Source organism: Dipteris shenzhenensis, chromosome 23 (genome assembly GCF_047967505.1).
Source record: "Dipteris shenzhenensis isolate YYH24624 ecotype China chromosome 23, Dip_SZ_1.0, whole genome shotgun sequence".
In the NCBI taxonomy this organism is placed as follows: domain Eukaryota; kingdom Viridiplantae; phylum Streptophyta; class Polypodiopsida; order Gleicheniales; family Dipteridaceae; genus Dipteris; species Dipteris shenzhenensis.
Window position 1 is genome coordinate 3,096,826 of NC_141618.1, and position 11,220 is coordinate 3,108,045.

The window sequence follows — 11,220 nt, forward strand, 5'->3', positions numbered from 1 at the left end:
CAAGGTGTATCTTTTTTTGTTCTAATTTAATGCCCACCATGATACTAGATGGACAGCTCACTAGTTTTGTTACTCCAAGATAGATCAAAGATTCTATTTGATTATGAAGAGTTAAAAAAGAGCCGCTTGTCTCAATTTAATTTATGCTCCCCTAGGTAACGTCGCCCAAATAACTTATATTGCGTCGCCCAAAATGTATTTTTCCTCGCCAACCCCCCATATAACATCCTCGTTCAGCTCGTACTAGATCCTGCAACCATGGCCACCTCGCTCCTCTCCTCCTTCAAGTCCGTCTACTACACCGCCTCTTTCCAAATCGTCCTTATCGGCATTGTCTCCTTCTGTTGCCCTGGGATGTTCATTTCCCTCACCGGCTTGGGAGGAAGCGGCCAAGTCGACCCCCGTGTCGCCAACAACGCCCTCACTGCCCTCTACACCACCTTCGCCGTCTCCGGCATCCTCGGTGGTGGTATCTACAACATCCTTGGCCCCCATATCACTCTCTTCTTTGGTTCTAGCTTCTATGCTCTGTACGTAGGTTCCTTCCTCTATTACAATCACCATCGCCAGCAGACCTTCGTCGTTGCCGCCGGCGCCTTGCTTGGTGTGGGTGCCGGGTTCCTCTGGTCTGGCCAAGGCGCCATAATGACATCGTATCCTACCAAGGATCGGAAGGGGATGTATATCTCTCTGTGCTCTACGATCTTCTATATGGGTGCGCTTGCTGGTGGCTTCATCCCCTTCGCATTGAATTACCACAACGAGCTTGGGCACGTCAGCGATTCGACCTATGTAGCCTTCATGATAATCATGGTATTCGGCACCTTCCTCACACTTGCCCTTGCCCAGCCCAAGAAGGTGATCAGAGAGGACGGCACTAGTGTCATCCTTGTGCTCAAATCGTCCAATGTGAACTCAGAATTGGTGGAGGTTCTCAAGCTGTTCCTCGATTGGAGGATGCTGCTTTTGGTCCCTGCTAGCTGGGCCAGCAATTTCTACTATACTTACCAATTCAACAACGTCAATGGTGTGCTCTTCAATGTGCGGACTCGAGGATTTAACAACATTTTCTACTGGGCAGCTGAGATATTCGGATCGATTGGATTAGGGCTCATGCTTGATAAGTTCAACAAAAGCAGGCGTGCCCGAGGCTATGCAGGGATTCTGGTAGTTGCTATCGTCTCTACCGCCATTTGGATCGGTAGTCTGACCAACCAGTTTCGTTACTCGAGGCATAAGGAACTGACGAAACTTGATTTCAAGAACTCTGGAGCGAAATATTTTGGCCCGTTCGTGCTTTACTTCTGCTATGGATTGCAGGATTCCATGTTCCAGACTCTCAACTATTGGATAATAGGAGCTCTCACAGACGATCCCCAAATGCTAAGCAGATACATTGGTTTCTACAAAGGCATCCAAAGCGCGGGTGCTGCTGTAGCCTAGCAGCTCGATTCTCACGACACGTCATATATGGGTGAACTTATCGTCAATTGGGTCCTCCTGAGCTGCAGCTTCCCACTGTTGCTGGCTCTCGTCACGCTGGGGGTAAAGGATACCACCCCTTCTCCACCTCCATATTTGAAAGAGGGAACGCTTCCCCCTTCTCTAAAGTTTGACGAGACTGTTTCCATAGAGACCACAGCAGAGTCTCAGGTTGTGTAAACCCTTTCCTAGGGACGAAGCAAAGGATAAATTTGGATCAGATGCTTCTGTTTTACGGCAGCAGAAGGCACAGCTTAGGATCATAGGAGACAACCCAAGGAGAAATTTGCATTAATTCATCATTAAGCATCTTTTGTACTTTTTGGAGGCCTTCTTCGTGCAAGGAGGGCCCACTGATTTCTATTTTATAAAGGTTTCTCCTTGGGTGAGAGACTAATCAGCGATTGCGCAGGTCTGGGAGAGACTAATTAGCGATTGCGCAGGTCTGGATTCACGCCTGTGCACCAAAAACATTTTTGGATACCAATAAAAAAACCTTCCACTGCGAAATTTACAAGGTCTTTTTGAAGATTTTGCAGGTTTTTTCACTAAAATATAACTAATTAAAAACCTTCTCTCCCAAAATTTCAAGGTTTTTTACTAGATTTTACAATTCACTTTATGTGATTCTTCCTATACCAAAATCCATTCAAATACTGCACTTAGCGCTTCCCGCTTACCAACCAAGCTACTACACTTAGCATTTGAATGCTATTGAATAGCGAGTCATGAAAAATGACAATGAGCCATGAATTGTCGTTTGTAACACGTTATCTAGATTTTTTTTAAACTCTTAAATTTTAATCAATTTTACAATATTTTAATGACATTAAAGAGAACTAATTTACAAACTAAGTATATTTTTGAACTTTTTTGAAAAATGTATATATTGCTAGTTTAAAGGTGTGATTTTTTTTCTTTTCATGTCAAACCAAAAAATATTAAAACCAAGTCAATGATAAGTTCTAACATTTTAAGAGCTACTAGTAATTCATGCATGACTATGAAATGTATAATACATCCTCTACTTATAATTACCAAAATATGCTTTATTTTTTACGATAAATTAAAAAATTTCATCTCAATCATTGTAGTTCATTCCAATATTTGTTTTAGAGCATATTTTTTATGTTAAGATAAATAAATATATGGAGTCAATGCTCATAGAAGAGGTTTCTTGAAACTTAAAATGGCTTTAGAATTAGATTGTGAGAAAACTATCCAAATGGTCAAAGTTTAGAGAAGAAAGTAATACAATCTATTGTCATTTGAACCAAATGGTTCTATTTCGACCTAATGGTCAATATTTAGATGGTAGTAATTAAGTTTTGAGTTTACCACAACAACACAAAGCAACTATAGACGTGCTAGGTAGACGCACAAAATAGCGAGCACGTCTATAGGCGTTGCTTGAATAGAGAAATTACGGGCACATCTAATAGCGCGTCTAACAGCTCGTCTATTTGCATGTGTATTAACACGTCTATTTGCACATCTACATTGAGAAAATACGGGCCCGTCTAACATTGCATTTATCAGCACATCTATTTGCACGTGTATTAGCGTGTCTATTAGCAAGTTTACACTAGGAATTAGATGCGTATTTAGACGCATATTTAGATGCAAAACAGAGAATACAGAAAGTGAGATTTTGGTGTACATCATTGCTTTCCAAACATTGCCCATGATTACCAAAGCACATAATTTTAACAAAAACATCAATGCTTTTTTGCAAGCCCACATATATAAGAATTAAGTGAGGTAAGGAGAATGAGACAATATGTAAATAGTTTTACCAATATCAAGGATGGGCTACGGTTCAATCTCATTCTCAATGAGATCAAGCCTCGCCAAACTATCTGCTTCAAAATCCAAACAAGTGTTTAGATCTACAAATACATTCAACCCACTACTACTTATGCTACTCATGTGCTCATCGAAATCAGCATCACCAATGGTAGGCTCGTCCTCACGGGTAATGGCCTCAATATCTGTATCTCCTATCTCATGATCATCCTCCTCTCTCGTATCACGGTCATCATCACGTCCATGGCCATGATCATCCTCCATACGCTCCATATTAGTAAATGTACTATACATCACTTTGGAACGTGGCATAATAGGTATGACATGCCACCATCTATTATTATCCACCATTGGTTGATAGACAACCTAATTCAAACACAAATACAACCATGTTATTTTTCTTGCATCAAATATTTAAAAGCGAGTATTTTTATATGTGTGCACAGTACCTATTCACATTGTTGCGGTAGTACTAGTATGTCCTTCCTACTTTGCCAAAACTTTGTGGAGTCAATAGTTACAAAGCCACTTGCATGGTGTTTGATTGTTGCATTAGGGCCTCTTTCCACCACGCCCTTAAACCACTTTACATCCAAAACATACACAAAGAAGCGTCGAAAGTCAAGCTTAATAATATCTTGGATTATGCCACAATAATCATCCATGGCTCCATTGGGTCCCTCAAAGCTAGCAATGATGCCGCAACCTTGTGTGTTTCTCTTATCATCAATCCGTTGTGTTCGAAAATGCTTGCCCTCACACCATATAGCATTGAACATAGTGCACTACACCAAGAAAAAATCAATTAAATAAGCAATCTAAATTATTAAAAGCTCCTAACTTATGCATAACATTCTATATACCGACCTTGCTCATGCATCCCCTAGCATACTCCCACTCTTCCATTGTGATATGCATCCCCTCGTCTTTCTCTGCTTTCTCCATTTCATCAAGTAGCCAATCCACATGAATATCCTTTGGAAGTGCTCTTAGATACTGAGGGTATGGCACATGAGATCCGTGGTGTGTACGAAAGAGGGCCCTTTCTTCTTGTCTTCTTGCCTTTGCATCCTCGTATCTTGTCACCCATCTTTTCATCACATCACTATTAAGCACGCAATAGAGGTTGATACTATTATGCAACTCCGTGTCTATTACTTTGTTGTGTCCTTTCCCTTGAGGCACAATAGAGGTCATCCTTAGGTCTTCATCATCTCTCTGTAGTCATGGGAGAGAGCTATCCACATCAACAAGAAACTCAAAAATATAAACAAGTGACTCTTGTACCAACCAACCCTCAGCCATGCTACCTTCGGGTCTTGCATTTTGTCTCACGAAGCCCTTCAAGGTCTTCATGAAGCGCTCAAGGAAGAACAACCATCGTGCATGTATAGTACCGCATATAGCAATCTCATCCACCAAATGCACTATAAGATGTAGTTGGCTTGTGAGAATAGAACGTGGAAATGTCTCCTCCACTAAACAAACCACCTCTACTGACACAACTCGAGCATTCTCAAGTGTGGTGGGATCTATTTCCTTTGGGCTCACATACCTAGAATGAAAAAGTACACCATATTAGCAATATGAACACCTTGCATGGAGCATTGATATGCATCATATTTTGTATCATGTAAAGTACATCACAAGCTCGCCCATCTTGTAAATACAATCTTTCATGTCCTTCGATGCACTACGTGAAATGCTAGTAGGTAGTATGAACTGAACCCACGAGGAGGTGGTTGATTAGTTGCTTATAATTATTCACTCACAAATTTGAAAGGAAAAAGATATTATGCACATAAAATACTTATGCACATAAAAGATTTCAAGCCATATAATTGCTCTACACCTCCTTTCTTGCTCTTTGTAAAGGCTCCCTTCAAACACCTCATGCATCTAGTGGCAGTACGAATTGTAGTAATAGCATGCTTTACGATCGCCATCTCTAGCTTTGATAACCTCCACGGTGCACGAGGTAAAAAAACACGCCCATTTGGTCTCTCTTGTGGCCAAGCTTCATGCATCCTCCCTATGGTACGTAGATCCTCCCTTATGCCTACAGAATCTCGTGTCCCATTCAAATGCTCCCAAATGGTAGATGCCACATTCTTGAAGATATGCATGGGATCAAGAAGGTGATTGATTTTGAGGTGGGACCAATATGGTAAACGATAAAAGATGGAGTATCTAAACAAAATAAAGTGTTAGCGGGCAATCTTTATTTCCAGCCAATATAGCTCACAATAGTTACAAACCCTTACCGGCTCATGCCAAGTGGTGGAGGAGTCATGGAACCGTCCCAAATTCTCATCCAATCTCCCGCGGTGAGTCATTGTGGGAGGACTTTATTCCAAGGGGCAACATATCTAGCACGATTAGGTGGGAGAAATCGATGGTGATTCTCATAGATGACCTTATTCAATGCATCTGCTTGTGAGGCAACTAGTGAAGGACCACAAACAGGACATGCATGGTAACCCGATGTAGTGAGACGTGAAAAATAGACACAATTAAGAGTTGAAGTTGGGTTTAGGGTGCCACATCCTTTGCCTATTCATAATTAGAAGTGCAATGCTTACCTGAACACTCGCCATAGCCTGGGAAGTCATGCATCGTCCACATCAAGACTGCTTTGCAGTTGAAGTCTCGTGACGAAAGAGGCCTGCTCACATCATGCACCTTGATACCTCTCCAAAGTATCTCTAGCTTGTCAATCAAAGGCTCCAAATAAACATCAAGATTTTTGACTTTATGTTTCCCTGGAATTAGAAGGGACATCATAACATGTCCTTTCTTAATAGCCATAGAGGGTGGAAGATTATAATTCACCAATATCACTGGCCATACACTGTAAGAGGTGCTTTTGAGACCAAATGGGTTCACACCGTCCATACCCAATCCAAGTCTCAAGCTCCTAGTTCTTCCTTGAAGCTTGGCCATGTGTCTTCAATATAATTCCACGCAGGAGAGTCTGCGGGAGTTCTCCACTTGCCATCGGTTGATCGATGGGAGGAATGCCATGACATGAGCTCTGCAATGGATTTGCACTTGAACATATGTTGGATGCGAGGGATTATGGGAAAATGTCACAGAACCTTACGAGGCACGTCCAAAGTTTTGAGATCTGCTCTATATCTTGCCTCTCCACAAGTAGGGCACTCTCTTGCATCCTTATGTAGTCCACGAAACAAAACGCAATCGTTGACACATGCATGGATGTGCTTGTAATCTAATCCTCCAAGAGAGGTCACATGTTGCCTTGCCATATCTCTTGAGGTCAGTATTTGATTCTCCCTTGGAAGCATTTTACACAATATCCTGCACGTGAAGACCATAAATGAGGAAAAGCATTCGTCGAGTAATTGACCCACTAGCCTACTTCACCATGTTTGCAAAATAGACTTTAAAGCTTACTTGAGTAATGCATTCAAACTTGCATTGCTTCATCCATAGATGGTTTGCAAGTTTAGTAACTTCAGGGAGGCACGTAGAACAGAGAATGTGCACCCCTCAAACAGTGAAGTTGATGATGCAGTAAAAAAATCATCCTGCTCCATGCTATCATCCCTCCCTTGATGGGACATATAAATCCCACACCATATCATCAAACACCTCCTCCTCCATGGCTTCATGAGGTAATGGCAGAGGGCTACTATCACCATCACTCCATGCATCTGTAACGGTCCCTCCTGAAGATCCCATCTCATATCGCCGACGCTTCGCCTCCTCGCGGCGAGCATAGGGGGCAACATATGCGGGTGTGGCACTGCATCCTGTATCAAATTAAAATGGGATCATAACTCAAACATATGAACACCCATAGGTATGTCAATCAACCTTAACTCTTTAACACTTACCATGTTTACGGTCGCATCCCATTCTCCATACTTTGAGATGTGATTGAGTGTAATCCTGCGTGCACGATAGATGTTTCCTCAACATCGATCACACATACATTTGATTTTTTGCTCCAACCACATTTCGCGATGGTGGATACAGAGGGACTCATCCTCACTGGAGCTACTTAGTGAAGATGAAGACATCCTATGGGAAAAACGGTGTATAATGCGTGATCGGCCATGCAAAGCATATATGATGGTGACAATACTTTGGACGCACCTCAATCCGATTGAAAAGGACTTGCATACAAAGTGGAGCCCCCATATGATAAGTACTTGTTTGATTCACACACCTAGGACCGTGTTTTTTCATAGTTGTGCATGACACTAAGGCAAAAACGGTGTTTTATGCTTGATCGACAATGCAAAGCATATCCGATGAGCACAATACTTTGAACACGGCTTCAACTAGGTAGGATTGACTTACATGCAAAGTGGCACGCCCATCCCATAAGTACTTGATTGGATAACATACCTAGCAGCGTGTTTTTTTACGGATGTGCAAGACACTAGAGCAAAAATAGTATTTAATGCTCGATTGACCATGCAAAGGATATCCGATGGGCACAAAACTTTTTCTACACCTCAACCTAGGTGGTATTGAAATGTTCTCAAAGAGGCACACCCATCCGATAAGTACTTGGTCAGATAACACACCTAAGGGCGTGTTTTTTTGTGGATGTGCATATCACTAGGGAAAAAACGGTATATAATGTGTGATCGACCATGCAAAGCATATCCAATAATGACAATACTTTGCACGCACCTCAACGTAGTTGAAATGGACTTGCGTGCAAAGTGGAGCCCCCATCCGATAAGTACTTGTTTGAATAACACACCTAGGGCTGTATTTTTATATGGTTGTGCATGACACAGGCAAAAACGGTGTTTTATGCTTGATCGACAATGCAAAGCATATCTGATGGGCACAATACTTTGCACACACCTTCAACTAGGAGGAATTGACTTACATGCAAAGTGGCATTCCCATTGCATAAGTACTTGATCGGATAACACACCTAGCAGCGTGTCTTTTTACGGATGTGCATGACACTAAGGCAAAAATGGTATTTAATGCTCGATCGACCATGCAAAGCATATCCGATGGGCACAATACTTTGCCTACACCTTAACCTAGGTGGTATTGAAATGTTCTCAAAGATGCACACCCATCCGATAAGTACTTGGTCAGATAACATACCTAAGGGTGTGTTTTTTTGCGGATGTGCATATCACTATGGGAAAAACGTTGTATAATGCGTAATCGACCATGCAGAGCATATCCGATGGTGACAATACTTTGCACGCATCTCAACCTAGTTGAAACAAACTTGCGTGAAAAGTGGAGCCCCCATCCGATAAGTACTTGTTTGATTAACACACTTAGGACCGTGCTTTTTCATGGTTGTGCATGACACTAAGCCAAAAACGGTGTTTTATGCTTGATCGACAATGCAAAGCATATCCAATGGGCACAATACTTTGCAAACACCTTCAACTAGGTGGAATTGACTTACATGCAAAGTGGCATGCCCATCCCATAAGTGCTTGATCAGATAACATACCTAGTAGCGTGTTTTTTTACGGATGTGCATGACACTAGAGCAAGAATGTTGTCCATATCACCCTTGCCTTCTGTAAGACCTCTGATGTTGAGGATATCTTACGCTTTCCATGGACATAATGATTAAGTCTTTCGGACTCAATCAAATACTTAATCTCATGCTTGAATATACAGATCGTTGCAGGATAATAATGGAATGAGCTTATCTTTACAAATTGTTCTGGAGTGAGTCTTTTGCCCTCCTTTGCTTCCCTTGCGATCTGATTACAAGCATAAGCCCAATGTTGACCATCAATGGGCTGGAATCTGCAATGAAGGAGAAATTCCTTCTTGACTTCCTTTAGCATATTCTCTCCTTGTGCCTCTTCGCCTTGTTCATGTGGAATATTTTTTAGAGTGTTTTTAAAGAATTGACTGAAGATCTCCTCGAAATGTGTAGGCCTTGTAAATGTTATTTGATCCAGAAAACTATTTTTGGTTGGACAAAACATTATTGGGCGCAAGACCACATTACTTGCCACAGGTTTCTTGCCATCTCTCAAAGCCTCGTATATTTGCATTGCATAGGATATATCAAGGCTTCGGCTATTAGTAAACAGAGCTGCAGCTTCCACATCTTTGGCATTCACAAACCACGTCCTTTGACCCCAGATATATCCCACATCATCATCTGTAACTGCTTCATTAAGACGCAGATTAAGATTTTTAATTGATGTGAGTTCATCTTGATCATCTTCAGCCTCGGATTCTGAGTCTTCTTCATCTTTCTCTTTTTTTGACCGTTTTTCATCCACATTATCTTTCTCTACAGTGGGACGATGTCTTTTCTTACTGCTTGGAACCGTGGCTCTTGCAGTACTAGCCTTTTGCATTTCACGTCGTGGCTTGCTAGCAAGAGCTTCTAGCATAACTGCAGTGGATCGACCTTGATCTTCTTCAATTTTTGCTAATTCCCGTGCACTCAAGGCTTGTTTTTCATCATCCTTAGTTACATTCACCATTTCTGGCTCTACAAGTTTGCGCTCATGTTCTACAGGTTTGTGACAGTGTGCCTGTTCTTCTTGTCCCTGCATTGAAGTCTGAGCTTTTTGATCTCCTTCATGTGATGATTCTTGCATATGGAGAGCATATTCTGCATCCTGAAAGTATTCAAGCATTATCTTTGCATGCATCCTTTTTGCCACCACACTAGGAAATTGCTCCCAAGTATATGAAAGAGTCTCCAATGCCCTTTGCAACTCTGGAAACTTTGATGGTTGAGGAGGAGGCATCACAAAGGTCTTTGCGTCTCTCCTTGACACAATAAAATGCATACCGCCAACTTCAGGATCTGAACTCTTTGTTAAAATATCCACAAAGGTGTCTTTTCGCTGAATTATTATGCCTACTACAAGGCTTGAAGTCATATCTTTTTTGAAGAAAGTAGCATCCCATGGATCTTCAACACCATTGAACTCCCTTTTTGACATAAGTAGAAAGAGTCTCTTTTCCTTTTGATGAAGAAACCAGGCTCTTCTACCCATGTGATATCGAGTCCACCTACCAAAGCCATTGGGGCTATATTCCTTTCCTTTGAAATTCAAAGTGACATCAGAAACCCATTCTCTGATCTCAGAGTCATCTAGCATAGCCATCACATTAGCTGATTGCTCCATAATCCTACAAGAAAAGATAATGAAGAATTTAGATACATACAAGTAAAGTACAATATACAACCCTTGATACAATAAATGTGGAAAATAGCCCAAAAGGCTTTACAAGGCTTCATATGGCAATAAATGTGGGAAATAGCCTAAAAGGCTTTACAAGGCTTAAATATTTGTACAAATGTAAAAGAATTAGCCAATAAAGCTTTACAAGTAATATAAAATGTCGTCTAGTGATAAAGCTTCAATCTTCGTGAAGATTCATGTAATCTGTCCATCCATTGATATCTGAGCACTGATACCCAACTGTTCCAATCTATCCACTAAAAACTATTCCACTGATATCCACTTATGCAGCCCACATGATATCCACTTATGCATCCCACTGATACTCGTTAATTAGTGAATGGTCGGGATGGTCGGGTTTATTACAAGGCGCTTCATATGACAATAAATGTAAAAAATAGCATAAAAGGCTTTACAAGGATTTTTATGACAATAAATGAGCTTAAATATTTATACAAATGCAATAAAAATAACCAATAATCATCAAGCTCCAATATGTCCCATGACATGTAATCTGTCCACTGATATATGCAATCTGTCCACTGATATCTGCTCATGCACTCTGTCCACTGATATTTGCTCATGCAATCTGCCCACTGATAAACTTCTTGGTAAATGGTAAAAGGTCTTATTTAATAGCATGTTATGCGTGTTAAACCGCATGTGAGCGAAGGGACTGACAACGAATAGGAACTAGTTAGAAAAATTTGAGCATGGCTTCGATTGGCAACTTGGAGAATTGTCTCTCCTCTAA

At 41.2% G+C, this 11,220-nt stretch overlaps 1 pseudogene; it reads left to right on the forward strand.

Annotated features, from left to right (window-relative positions):
- Nucleotides 1-258: 258 nt before the first annotated feature.
- On the forward strand, nucleotides 259-1,662 carry LOC147886869 (UNC93-like protein 1 pseudogene; annotated as a pseudogene).
- Nucleotides 1,663-11,220: the final 9,558 nt, after the last annotated feature.